Here is a 15,573-nt window from a genome sequence, read left to right as displayed (position 1 = left end):
GGATACTATTTTCAGATGGTTCCTTCTTTAAACTCACATGTTAGTCTAGCAACTACTTTTCCTACAACCAAAGGATGAAAGTCCAGGTACAAGTAGCATTTCATCAGCTTATCAGTTTTGACTTTACTGGCTGTACTCTGACAGAGAACCTTATATAAAATTTATTGTTCACCTTTGCAGTACAGCTTTACCTGACGGCTGTAAGCCTGGCTCACTTGTTAAGTCACAATTTATCTGCTGGCTATTTTGCGTTTTAGTGAGGGTGTAATCAGTGTCTGCTGTGCCTCACATTTGACCTCCTCTGTCCCCACACAGTGAGATATTAAAAGTATCCTTTTTTGTGATGCTGTGAAAACTGGTATTGCTTATAATAACCTTGGCAAAGTTTTTAATATAAGAGTATTAATTGCAGGTATTTATTGCCATACAAGAAGATACTTTCTCTTCCAAGATTTTTAAAATTTATGTGAGAATTGCAGTTACTCAAAGGATGAATATACTTATTTTTAAAACTATTATGTAATATTTTCAGCAAATTATTCCTTGTATCTTCAAAATGTGTTTATGAGTTAAAGCAAATGCCTGTAACATGTACATTCTAATTAAAAGTATAGTAAAGCAATGCAGAGCTAATAAAAGATCCACCTTTCAATCTAATTGGGCATGCACTTTTGCATGCAAAAGATGCACACACTTTTCATGCTAATTTAGAGGTGTACTACAGCTGAACATGAAGATTAGGTCATCATAGACTCCTGTAGCTAACTAGAATAATTTGTGTGCATAAGTACCTGATTTGCATAGAAAAATGCTGCAAATGCACATGCAGGTACTTTAGATCAGATAAATTATTCATCAATCTCACAGATAAGTTTCTAAGCATATTGCAGCTGCAATTAAGCAAAGTTTGATGTACTCAAGTGCAAGCCTTTGTGGTACCTGAGCATTGCTTTTTCATTCATACTTATAACCTTCAGAAATCACACTTCAGAATGAAATAAAAAAACTAAGTATACAGATTGTTAGAAGTAGTGATGTAAGGTTGCTTCAAAAATTTGTATATCAAAGTAAAGCAAGCAGCTATAATGTAAGAGTTGGTCAGTATAAGGGTTGGGGAAAATAGGCCAAAGCATATCAGCATGAGGTAGTAGTATTAAAAGAGGGGAGCACAAACTAACATCGATGTATTCTTAATCCATAGTTATCCCAGATTTGGATTAAACTGCCTTCTGGAGGGTTTTTAGGGCCCTTTTTATATTGGAATGTTTACCTTTGGTCACAGCATTTTTTCTTCTTCTAATGGGTTTATATTTTAAAAAAAGACTGGGATAAACTTTTCTGCCAAGTATATCAGTGGAATTGCTTCTGAGTCAAAAGCATAGTTAAAACCAAAACAAATGTGTTGCTTTTCTAATTCTTTAAATTCCATTGCTAATTATAGCAATGTGTAATCATGTATGTTGTTACTGCTGACGCTATCCACCCCCCTTCTGAATTCCTTTCACTATATTCCTTTTCACTTGAAATAATAAAGCACTGCCAGTAATGCTAAATGACAATTTAGCATTTTGTATAAACATCATACAGCAAAGGGTAGTTTCATTGCACTCGACCTAATATTAAAAGATGTTCTCGTGTTATTTTTCATACTTTTTATTGTTTATATATAACACATAGAAATCTGGAGTTTGCTTCTAAGTTAAGAGTATCTTTCCACAAAATCATTTTCAGCCATATGTATTAGTTTGGTATTGCAAAATCACTCACAAGTCTTTAAAGTTAGGCTTTTACAGCAGGAATCTGTTGCTCAAGGTATTGTAAAGCAATAGGGAAGTATGACCTCTGTCCCAAGGATGCTGCAGCATTCTAACCACAATTTCAATGGAACAAGTATCTTTATTTAGTGGATCCATGAAAATTAAAGAAAGATGTTATTCATGATTCCATTTCCATTATAGATATGGGAAATGGAAAAAAAGCTATACAGGAACTGTGAGTTGTGGCTGTTCTCAAGGCAACTTATCAACATTTACTGACTTTGTAATCACTGCATGTCTTGTTGACATAATATCTTACTGTTCTAGTCAGGTGCAACAGTAAGCTGGGCTGACTTGAAGGCTGAGTTTCTGCTTCTCCAGAAGGCTGACAGACTTTGCGGCTGAAGTTATTAACAAGCTAACAGAGAAGATTCATAACATACAGAGTAAGGTATACAAGAAGTCCGGTCAGTAGCTACCTGAAAGATGATTTTTAATCTTACGTGTCTTCTGAACAAAAATATAATCCTGAACAGAAATACTTTTATTAAGTATAAGATCTAAAATAAGAAATAATTTTATTAAGAAATAAAATTACCTTTTACAGGGAAAATTAATGTTCTTTTCCTAACGTACAATCTATTTAACTAATAAACCTGTTCCAGACTTTAAGAAACTGGCAGTCTATTTCCTCATTAAAATCAGCAACATTTTACAAAAAAATAGAGCTATTCAGAACTGGAAATGCCATACTGATGCTTCATTTTTTAAATTCTAGAATATTTATTATTACCAGAAAATTAAGATTCTCTTTGAGATTAGAAAATTAGTAACTATTGTTTCTGAGTAACATCATGAACGTTATTGGTCTAACTGGAAGGGTTAGGAGTTGAAATAGGTGTGTACTGAGTCTGCTGTCAGCTTTTAAAAAGATGGTCCAGGTTTCTTTCTAAGGAAGGAATTTGCAGCTTCCCTACTAGTAGAAGGTAGGTGGCCCATAATGCCTTATGATTCACATACGTAAGAATGTGCCATGAACAACACGTGTACAGATACTCACACACCCGAATCAAATTATATGTTTGACGCATTCTTAAAATGAAACTTTCTGAATGCAATTATACTCATTAGTTGTGCTGTGATTCAGTATTATTCTAGCTTGTAATGAAATAATTCAGTGGGTGTTCTTCATAGCATATCAAAAGGAAACAGTAACCTTAGCTTGCCTTTTTACCACTGTTTTTCCTCTGGATAACAACTATAATTAATATTATGTTAGCTCAGATGGGTTGTGAAGAAGGACCACTTAATGACATTGCCTGTCATGTGTATCTTCCAGTAAATGTACTGAAAAGGTTATATGGAAGAAAAAATCTGAGATTTAAAACTTTTGGCAGACAGCAAATGCATGGAAAGAAGAGTGTAGTAGAGTGCTTGCTGTTGCTCTTGGGATGCTACATTACTACCCATGTGGAAGTTCGGCATTGAAAATCGTAACTGACAGAAGCAGTAAAATGATTCATTCTATAATATATGAATACATGTATTTCTTTAGTTAATCCCTTCTAGCTGAAACTATAATTCTGAATAGTGAGGAAAACGGCAGAAAGAAGGAACACCTGTTCATTTTTGGAAAAGTTAAATATTCTTAACAGTGATACAATGTGATACACTTTTCCTACACTTTGTTCTCTCAATAACTCATCTTTTGGGAAAATAATTTATAATGTCTTCTGAATACTTCTTAAAACATTTAAAATGCCAGCATTGTTAATAAATGTTTATGACATTTGTTTATATTTATGCGTCAATAAATGTTACCCCAGAAATAGTATTAACAAGTATTGGAAAAAATCTTCTTCAAAACCAGCGGTAAAGCTCTAGCTGACTGTGACAGAATTAATTCTCCAACTGGTCTGTAATGTTTATAGCAGAAAGTTAACGTGCATTCACACTCCACTGGCTGAAGTGCTTTCTCAGACCTTTGGTATACTTCTGGGTTTTGTTCTAAGCATAATTTAGTGACCTCAGTGACCTTATCTTTATATATATAATCAGAAAAAGATACATTTCAGGATGTGACTTTTTTTGGCCAGATTAGAAAGCACACTTAGTTAAAAATGCTTTTAGTTAAAAAAACTTTCCTTAGTTTGGAAAGGATGAATTGTCCCTGACTCTCTACTGTATTTTCTGTATTCATTCCAAACAGGAAACTCTTAAGCTAATTCCGTTAATGTGTGTTACCTAAAAAATTTATAAAGACTGAGTTCTATGGTTTAAGTTTATAAAGACTTATAAACTTTATGGTTTAATTTATAAAGACTGAGTTTAAGGTCTGTCTATAAAAAAAGGGAGTAGTAGCTTTAAGGTAAAAAATTAACATCCAAATGTGAGATAACATTTTGCAGGCAAAACTTCCATCCATTTCAGTTAGAGCTATGGTAAAATGAGATTAGTTAGATAATAGAATGTTTTATTGAATAGTCTCACAATTCAATCAATTATTACACGACTGAAAGAGACGTGGGACAGAATGGTCTCAGCAGATGACAGGACACGATTTTCAGAGTGTTTATGCTTTATTTTACATCGGCACTCCCTCTGGCTTATCCAGTAATGAAATGCAACTTTAACTAGGAACAAGATTTGAGACTGGAATTATAAAAATTACAGTTGTGAGATTCATTTTGTTACCATTTTAATGCATAGCAACATTCTTGGTTAGAAAATGTGTTAAATAATGACAGTTCTTATTTGGAATTGAGAAGAATTTCTAATTCAGACTGATTCACTAATTCTTGAAAAAATGGGAATGAACTCCTCTTTGGTTCATTTATAGAATCCCAGCAGATTTCCATTTGGCCTGGAGAGTTTTCTGTGTCCCCATTTTCAGGCTTCATTGTGTTATCCGTATTCACTTCTTTATCTTGTATGGCAGCCTTTTCATTATTAAGCAAGCTCTGTGAGGGATATACTAGATTAGAACAGTTTTGTCATCTTATGGCACAAGACAACACAAAGTATCTCCTAAGATTTCTGACATACTGATAAAGCAGAAGGTTTATTGATAAGAACTGTATCTAACACATCTAAACTGTATTAGTCTTCCAAAACGTTATGCTTACAGAGCTACTCTGGAATATTTTATAAACAAACAATTTACCTCTTCTAAGGATTTGTTCAGAGGATGTAAAACAGCCAGAGATGCTGACCAGACAGCAGAGACTGAGAATTGCATAAAAAAGAAGCTTGGGTTTCTGAAGTTGTTTCTTCCAATAGCAATATTTCCTAGAACTTTTATTTCTTAGGACTTAGAATTCATCAGGCTGATGGTATGTAACACAGCTGACAGAAATATCTTTTGTTTTAAGTTGGCAATGTACCCATAATTAAAAAAAAAACCACAAAATACAGTGTTGGTAGGGAGGCAACTGATGGACATATTATACCAGAATAATTAAGTTAGGTAAGGCTGTTGAAAAGAAATTGAATTATGGTAAGACAGTAATAACTGCTATGAGAGTCTGGACTTTAACATTTTCAGCTGTAATAGATCAACAGTCAGTTCTGTAAAATTCACCTTTCTGTAGCCATTTACACATCTGTAGGAACAGGCATTTACACAGCTGATAAATACCAGTCTTAAGAGCTTGATTCTGAAGCACATATATATGCAATCGCCATTTGTCACAGAGGCTGTTGCAGAAGCAGAAAGAAATTCAGCAGCCCACAAACTGCTAAGAATGACTTTTGTGAGTTGAAAAGAAAAAGTAAGTTATGAGGAAAAAAAACTCTGCATCATTTAGGAAACAGGGTTTGGTTTTTGGAGGGCTTGATCTTGTAGGGACTTCTGCTTTCTGCATCTCCTACCTTCTCCATCTACTGATGCTCAGGATACCTTTACCTTTTATTTTAATGTGAGTAGAACTGAGCTTCATGTGCTAGCATTGCTTTCAGAAGCATTCTCTAAATGTAGAGAAATACTTGTAGGCAATTGCAGCAACGCAGCTTTTATTTTAATTTTCTTGACAGAAAAAAGACCCAGAACTGAAAACTGTAATGACTGCATTTTCATATCCAAAAGAAATCAGAAAAAGTTTTAAATGTCTGAGAACAAATGCGCAAGGGAAAATAAAACAAAAACTTTTCCACTTTTCCAACTAAGATATCAGTCTTCAGAGTGTATAGCCTGCCAGATTCTGCATGTTCACTGTTAGGTACTTTGTGCAAGCTACTTTTTTTACTTCAGGGTGTTTTTCCTACAGGGGAATCTTTCCATGCTTCAAGTTAATTATGTTTCTCTCCTCTCGAGTTTTTTTACTACCTAGAAATTTAAACTAATGTAGTCTATTTTAGGTTTTTAAAAGTACTCAGTGCTATGATATCTATGTACTAATCTAAAAAGGTTATAATAATCTGAATATATGAAAGTAAGAGGACAGCTAGGGATCATCCTAGTTCTTTTGGCTGGCTTAAATACTTGTCCTGAAGTAGTATTGCATTATGCTATGCAGAATGTGTACATTTTAATGAGGTGAGTTAATCCCTATATTCTAGGAGAAGACCCTGATAGCATTATCTGTCCTTACTTACAATAGTGTATGTATTAGAGTGCACAGAGCTATTCCTGGACTGCCAGGCCAGTTAAAGAAAAACAGCCTTTTACAGGGTCACCAAGTAAAGGAGAGTAAATGCAGCTCAAAGGTAGCCAGATGTGGTGCTAGTGCTGACAAGGGCTCCCTAAAAAGTAGTAAGATTTTCCTGAAGCCTTCTCCAGGAAATTCAGTCGTCCAGCTGAAAAAAGGTTAAAAATAATGTGAACATAGCAACTTGATTAGTTTAACATTCATTCCAGTATTAATGAATATCTAAAATACTTTCTTCCACCTTTAGACTGTAGAGAGATACTCTTCCTATAATTACAGGGCTATTACAAAAATTGGAAAGAAAAAAGTCTGCAAAAGATAAGTAGGTTAATTCCAGGAAAGTTCAGAGACATAGAAATGCATAGCTGTTGTACTTCTAAAAAGGTACCAGCACTTTGTCTAAATGTCTGCTTCTGACAGACAACTTCCCTGAACTGAATTTTGGAAGTGAATTAGAACATAAACATTTTGTCTCAGCTATTGTGTTGCTTAGGCCACTAACACTCTGAAACAACATCTAGGAAGGGAATAAAATGAAGACAAAGTGGCAGATCACTAGAGAATTTGCCTTTCTTGTCAAAGATTTTTATCCTGGAGCACAAAGTGTAAACCTCTAAGAAGTTATTAATGCAAATATATGTGTCTATTAATATATTATTAGACATAGACAGTGTGTGTGTAAATACTACAGTACTACAGATATGTACCTTCATGCTTATAATATTTCTAAAAGCTTGAGTTGAACTTACTATGCAGATTCAGAAAATTGAACAGAATGATTTCATATAGAGTCTTCTTCACAATTAACCACATCTGCTACTTCAGTATAATATCACTGCCATTTTTCAGTGCATATTTTCAGCTCATAACATCCTATGAACACTTCCTTGGTGCTGCAGTTACTAGAGGCAAGCTATTTATCTTGTGGTTGCACAGTAAATGTTGACTGCTCTAAGACAGCACTTGCAGCTAAAAGAAGTCATCCTGCCTTCTGCAGTTCCCAACCTCCTCTTTCTGTCCCCACGCTGTTCCCTCCCTTTGTGTGATGAATGAATGGGGGAACAATTGAAGATAAACATAACCAAGAGTGAAAAATGACCGTAGTTTTTACCTAGATCAGTTTCACAATGTGTTCCATCATGTGGCTACATGAAAACTTTGGCTGGGACAAATAAAAAGGCTGTATCAGCATAGAAATGAGCAGATGGAGACTCAGCACCAGTGCCAAGCTATATTGGTTTAAATTGTGGTGTTAGATCTATGGTATACTTCCCTCCAGTATTTGTAGCATCTATACAATGAAAAGAGAAAAACAAGTTCCATAATCTCCACTTGGATAAACCACAATGTTTCTATTAACTTCAGTTAAACTATGGCTGTTTGAGAACTCACAGGATCCACCCCTTGGGACACCTTTCTTCTTCTTAGCCTGATCCAGTTCTTTAAGCTTACGGGAAGTCCCCCATTAAAGTCAGCTGGAGCAAGCCCTTTAAGGTGCAAATGAATCTTTGGTTTAAATTAACAAAGTCACACTAGGTGTGCATATAGCCCTATTCCAATCAGTGATCTAATTTTTGTACAATGATTGCAACTAACAAAGTACGTTAGTTTCAGATCATTCTTAATGAATGTAAGAGCTTGACACTAGTTACTTACTGTATCCCAAGACCAGCTTAAAAACATTGCTGAACCTCATCACAGTACGTTTGAAATTGAGTAGAAAATTTCAGTACTTGTAATACTTTTTTCTTTAAGATCTTGAAGTAATAAAATTAATTTTTGTAGCATAACTTCTGATGTTTCACTGTGTGATGCTGGCAGTGCTCTAGAATTCTTTACTGAAGTATTTTTGTGCACTTCATTCTTCATTTTCCATGGCCTTGTTCCTTGTGGATTAATTTACATATATGCAAAATGAATTTTAAAAGTCAAATCAAAATTGTGGCCTTTCTCACTAAGGTTTTGCAAGTGCTAATAATAAAACAGGGTGCAAGGCAAGCGGAAAATCTAGCCTTCAGGCATGAATCTGATTTCATGTTATTCTTGTCCAGTTCTTTGTTTTGATGTTATTCTTAATTTTTATTAGTATTTTTACTAATTAAAAAATACTCAACAAGCTGCACCATTCAAAAATTGTTGTGAAACTCATCAGCTAATACAAATTTTAATCTGGAGTGTTGAGAATGATGGTGAGAAGCAAGACAGGATGGAGTGGCGGCAGGATACTTGGAATAATTTAAAGAAATTTGAGGAGAAGACAAGAAGCTCATTTTATTCTCATTTAGCAATTAAGGCAGGAGTCTGCCTTTGTCCATCATAGCAGACAGAGGAAAGTAGAAAGGGGAGGGGGTCGTGATTGGGGATTTCTTTGTAAGCATACATGTTGCCATGAGAAAGATAAATAGAGCAAAAGAGAAAAGTTACTGTCAGTATCCACAATAAAAAAATGTCTTAGCAGGTTGGCAATCAGCTCGACAGAGATTCTGTAGCCCTCATATTAGACAGGTGGCCAGTTCCCCACTTAGCCTGCCAAGTGAGTTGATCATCAGCTCGGAGCCAGACAGAGTGCCAGGTGGCCAGATCCATCACTCAGCATCCAATTAACAATGACACTGGTTCGGAGCCAAGTGGAAAGGCAGCTATGAGGCAGGGAGAGGGAGCATCTCTGTGCCACCAGTCCAGTCCCTGTGTCAGGTCCAGCTGGCTTTAATTTTTCTAGAAAGCTTCTTTTTGAGTCTTTGCTTTGAGGTGGTTTGGTTGGTTTGGGGGAGTGGTGTTTTTTTTTAAAGCAGTAAAGCTGTCTAGATCTTTTGGATGTCTCCACTATTACTCTTTTACAGCACTTCTTTTGTGCCTAAGAGCAGAACCGTGCCACACTGTAAGTGCTGGGTCTGTCCATACCAGAAAGAAACTACCCAAGTCATTTAACTACTGAACTGTGTCTGAGTGTTAACCCAATCTAGGGAATGTTAGCCCATCTCTGGTACGGGGTATCGTGGCACAGGTGGATCTCACCTGATTGTACCTGAATTATTTGGGAAGAAATGATACTCCATTCAGTCCACATCAAGAATTTTAGATATAAGGGCAGGTTTTGAATTCTGTTTTTCATACTGTTTCAGCATTTAATAAAGGCGATTGTCCTTTAAAGGCTTTTTTTTCACTTCAGCGGATTTTGTAAGATGCTGTTTATTACATACACGTTACTGAGGGGGTCTACTTTTCCCACTCTTTAAAACTGTCGCAAGGTTTCCATAGGTTTAAGTGGAAATATGAAATTCAATGTTTGTTGTGATTATGTGGGTATAATCATGCATTTCCTAAGAAAGCTTTGGAAGACAGTCAGGATTTCGAAGACGGGATGGCCCAGCAAAGCTGACAGTTCAAATGATCCTATGTTTGTTGGGATAGTTGTTGTACACATTGATGGCTGCCTGGAGGTCCCTAAGTGAAGTGCACATGGTCTTTTCTTGAGCCCTGCTGGTCTGCCCTAGGAGCGAAGCCGAAAGTTAAAAATGTTTGAGGTCTTTTTCACTCCCTAGAAATGCAGTTGAGACATGTAAGTAGAGAAAAATTGTCAGTTTTATACACATACTGTGAATAAATAAAGGTCTTCAATTTGTAGTATCTTGCTTGAGTACTAAGGTATCAAAAAAATCAGGGAAAGGGGAGTATTTAAAAATTCAGCTCTCTTTAGGCTGCTCTCGTGGTCTGAAAAGAGCATTCCACCTTTAGGCTGGCAGTTAGGGCAAGATAAACACTTTTGAACGAAGCAAGCCAACTGGCCAGAAGTGAGATAATAGTTTATAGGAATAGAGCTATATATAGCCTGAAGGATGCAGCACTTTGAACTACAGTCTCCAGCAACTGGCAGTCAACTCGGGGAAGGTGCTCTCAGGGACAGGCTTGTCCAGTGTCTCAGAGCTGTCGCTGCAGTTAACACGAGTGAAACACCCTGGTGGAGAATGAGTGTCAGGGTTTTGTGGTTCTACCTAGGCAGCTACAAATAATCACATTTAAAACTCTTCCACAGACCATGTATCAGATTTATCGCATCTGACTGCTTCTTTATATATCGGTACAAAGACCTATATATAAGAACAATTTGTTGTATCAAACAGAGATTGTTTAAAAAGAGATGGTGGTTATCTGACAGATGAAATACAAAGCATCAGTGCCCATTTTAAGTTCTCAAATACTTGATTCGGTTAAATCCTGTAACACTACTCTGTATTAGATTTGTCAGTGGTAAGACAGGAATAGCAGTTTTGATCCACAACTCCTTAAAATCAATGAAATATCCTGGCATTTTTGGATGAAGGAGTTAGTAACTGATGTATTATAATCCTGAGTTGACTCAGAGTAGCCCTGTGACCTTGTGTTAGCCTCTCCCACCAGTTTCCATAGATGCAAAATGGAGCTAACAATGCTTAATTATCCACTTTATCTACTAAATAGGGTTAAGGCTAGGGACGTTATGACCATTTAATTACTCTTTGTAATGAGCTCTGAAAATAAGTGACTAAGATCCAGTGTTGTTGGAGTAAATCGGTAGCTGCTGGATAAACTTTGTGCGGGTGGGGTGGGAAGGCTGAGCGCATCGGGCAGCTGCAGCTGCAGCGTGCTGGTGCTGGCTCTGCAGCCCCACTCTGCACGCCCGCTGACGGCGCACGGAGCTAGGCTGTCTCTCGTGGATTCCAGCGCTTCCTCGCCTCTTACGAAAGGGTACAGTCTAGCAATTGCTAAGCATGATGCCAAGCTCCTTGCATCATCCGCTCTCCTCCCCCTCTCTCCACCACAGCTGTGATAGTAACAATTATGCTGGGAGGAGTGTGTCTATCTGTGGCATTTCTACTCATTTGATCCCTCTCAGACAATCACACGGAGGTGGGGTTTCTGTCTTGCTTACGTGTCTGTATTTTCAAATAAGCTTCTCCTTGTGTTGCTGCTCTGCAGTCAACATACCACCAGACACTCTCTTTGCTGTACTGTGTACAGCGGTGTCTGCATCAGACGATGACAACTTGTGGCTTGCAAACTGTGTGCAGCTTTTCACAGATGCTGCCTGCAAAGATCAGATACCCAGACACCCTGCTTGCCTCCAGCGCACCCCGCTATTCATCTCTTTCCCCCTTCTCGACTGACCAGCCCTTCAGCTGTGCACAGGGAAGAAGGGGATGTTCTTTCAGGGAACTTGGAGAGAGAAAGGGCTTGATTGATAAAGGTCAAGTCTTTGATTATCAGTGGCAGGACACAGAGTCCCAATAGGGTAATTACTGAACTGACACTGCTTGCCTCTGTCACCAAACACACAGAGCCCCATGGTATGCATCAGTGCTGCTTTTTACTAGTACATGTTTACATAGCATCTCCAGCAACCCTAGGGATATCTGTAATCTCTGGCCAGTACACAATGAACGAGTCCCTGAAATTGATTTATTTTAAAAAACAACCGAAAATAACAAGTTTTTGCGTGCTGGCTAGGTCCAGAAATGCTTCACTATCTTTGTCTTGTCTTTGAATATTTGTGCATTTTTGTTACATTTTCATGTAGCTGCTTTTAGAATATCTCCATCATTTTGAACCAGAAGGAAGGTTTTCATGTGAGCTTCCTAAGGGCAGTTAAGTAATGTAATAGTATGCATGGATAAAGGCAGTGTCCAGTCAGAGACAAAAGAGGAAGGAATGGTCATATTTACATATTTCAAAACAAAAAGTTCTGGATAGGTCCTTCCACAGAGAATTTTTTTCCATTTTAATTAATTTTTCAGTCTGTATTGATGATTTTTACCAGCATCATCAGGCCGTATTTACATTTGTTTATGTTGATATTAGAATGGTGATGAACAACATATGAAAGAACTAAACAAAAATGAGTTCGAAGATATTATCACTTTGTCATTAATGTAATTTGAGGCTTGTTTATCAACTATCTCACATTCTCAGATGCCAGTTGAAAATCTGCTGAAGGAGCATACAGTTGGAATGGACTGTCTGTAATAGAGTCCAGTCAGCTGCCATCATAAAGGATCATAAAATCGTGTTCCTAAATGTCTATGACACCATAGAAATGGGGGGAGGGGGGGAGGTTTACCACAAGAGGATGAGAGTCTTCTCCAGGTGAGAAGAATCTCTCCTGAATCTCTCTTCTCTGTTGGTTTGAAATCCATACTGCAGGCAGGGGGCTATCTCCCAAGTAGGCAATAGGGAGTATTTTGTAAGGTGTTTTAAGGATAAAACTCTCTGCTTTGATTGCGGGTGGCTTTCACTAGCAGCTCTACTAAATTCATGCCAGTTTCAGTGTACATTTGACATGTTAAGCCCTACGTGTTTCTAAGAATGTAGCCAGCAATTTCAAATTTCTTTACACCAGTCCCTCTGTTGCCCCCCTTGACAGCCACATACCCATTATCTGCCAGGATAGACATACCATTGCACATAATCTGGTCACTAATGCAGTGAATGCGGCTATATGTGCCTGGCAGTGTGCTCATAAAGGGCCTGATGAAACACAGAAAGCCCCTGCCAGTCAGTGTTGCCCCAAGGAAATGAAAAATTGCCTGCCTGTTTTACACCCATGTGCTTTACAGATTAGAATATGGCTTTAGGTATTTAGGTGCTTTAAGCCTGACTGTAAGATTTTTTTTTACCCCCATAATAATGAAGTGGAACTAAATGATCTATTTTCCAGTGTGCCACAAGGCTGATTAAATAGGAGGTTGGAAAAAGGGGTTTAGAGTCAACATTAAGCTTTGGGTATTCCTTTGTTATTTTTTAACAGTGGGTTGGAGAAGATTATAAAGCTTGAAATGAATATAAATAGTTTCCTGATTAAAAAGAAAGAAAAAAAAAAAGAAAAAGAAAAAAAAAGAAGAGAAAAAAAAAACAAACAGAAGAGGACCTAATTTAAACCTTGCCCTGAGGAGCTGGCAGCTCAAAGCCAACACTGTGGGCTCATGTAGTAGAACTATAAAGAGTAATTCCTCACCAAAAGAAAATGAAACTGGTTTTGCTTCATAATGTTATTCTATCCTAAGTGTTGTGCTGTTACTAACATACTTGTACTGGGAATTAGTAAACGATTATTTATAATAGTACGTCTACCTAGGTCTTCTCTACTTCCGAGTACTTTCTTGGCATCAAATGATTTCTGCAACACTCCTGAAATAGCAGTGATCCTCATAATTTTAATAGTACTCATCATCTGGGAAATATTAGTAAATGCTTCTTCTCAGCACACCTGGGAATAGGCAGGCTCCCTGTCCATGTGTGTGTAACATATGAATTTGCATAGCACATCAGAAACACAAACACAGCTGCAGAGACGCACTCCTGTCACGAGGACCTTGTAGTCCAAAGCCCTGACCTTGTGGCTGCTCAGCAGCAGCACTCCCATGTCCTCCAGGGTTCCTGTTGACTTCACTCAGTTCTGCACTCAGTTGTATGGTTGGTGTAAAGACATGCTCCAGAAGGTTAAGTAGAGAGTACAGTACAAAGGAAAAAAGGATGAAGGTGTGTCGAGGTAGTACAGCCACTAGCAGGGTCAGCAGGGAATGAGGGAAATAAATAGGGAAAGGAGTGCTGCTCAGATTTGCTGAAGGATGAGAAGTAGACTTCCGTGGAGCATGGGAAGACAGGAGGTAATCCCACCAGATGATTCTGAGTTATGATGAAGAGATCAGCTTTGGCAAAAATGACAAGTTTGGGTGGGAAAACCCTATTGTAGTTGTGGTGTTTGAGGTAGGCCATAGTGATGGATCCTGTCGTCGGGAGGGCTAATAATGCAGGCTGTAAGAACCAAGGAGTCTCCCTCCTGCAGGTGAGGAGCTGGGAAGCAGCAGCAATCACTACTAAAGCCTTTAAAATTTAGATTACAGTATGAAGTTACTTGAGGTCCTATAATTTCTATTTGAACAATTACATAATTTAAACTCTTCACCTGTGTCATATGACAGTAGAAGTCCCAATCCGTTGTTGGGATCCTGGATTTACTGATAGCATTAACATTAGTTAGTAAATGTAGTAACACTGATATAATTCGTTTTATCTGTAAGACTTACATGGGAAGGAAGCGTAAATGTCCGTATTGATAGTTGGGAGGAACAAGGCAGGAAGGGCCCGCTAAGGCAGTAGAGCAAGCCAGGAGTGGAACACCAGCCTGCTGCCTCCCAGCTCCCACAGCGTGTCCTCCCAACAAGCTCTTTCCATTCATCCTAGCACTCGTTTTTTCTGAAGAAATCTGGCAAAGGATCAGGCAAAACATAATGGAAAAGCTGTTGCATGCTGCAAGCGACAAACCCCAAAGCATTTTACATTTATTTTTGTTGCATTTGGAGACATGGTCTGCGTAATCTAATATGTCTTCTATGTCTTATCTTTTATTGTTTCTAGCAAGATTGTTTAGTGAGCATACCACCTTTAGGCATTATTGATGAAAAACATTTGAAAATGGAACCTTAACAGGCTGCTTCTTAAGAAACATGAAAGCACACACAGATAACACTTACAACAAATCTAGGGCTACATTGGCAGCCAGCACAAATAGCCATGATTTACTACCCGCTGAGTTATGCTTACTGAGGATGTAGCCTACTAAAGGCACGCTGTGCTTAAATTTTCTTAATTTAAGACTTTACATATGAACATCTGGTAGAAATACAATGAAGCAGCTTGGTGGAAAATAATACACCTTTACTTATCCCTATTTTCTTATTTACAAATTTATGCAACCATAAATGACATATAAATGTGTTTGTTTACATCCATATTGCATCTTATATCTGTTAATTAACAGGTACAAAATATCCCTGTCTCTGCCTAGTGCATTAGGAATTGTAGAGGGCTTTTTGACTCGCTAATTAATATAGATTTTTTATCTACTGAGAACAGGGTTGAAAGTGGACTTAGCAAAAAATGCCCTGTGGTTGGTGTTTTTACTGCTGTCCTTTAGTGAATACCATCCAAAATGGTTTCAGCATTTACTGTACCTTGCCATCTCTGCTGAGTAGTATACAAAATTATATATAAATACATAATTATTTATTAATTTAAATATATGTTCACTTAAATCCAGTTTTACAGCACTTTGGGGAAGATGAGGAAAACTCTGACCCAATTTTTCACTAAAGTCATTAGTACTCAAACTGAAATCTGTTAAAAGGTGCTGTCTT

This window comes from Falco punctatus (genome assembly GCF_963210335.1).
Source record: "Falco punctatus genome assembly, chromosome: 1".
Lineage (NCBI taxonomy): Eukaryota > Metazoa > Chordata > Aves > Falconiformes > Falconidae > Falco > Falco punctatus.
The sequence above is the reverse complement of the archived record's forward strand: the minus strand, read 5'-3'. Positions refer to the sequence as shown.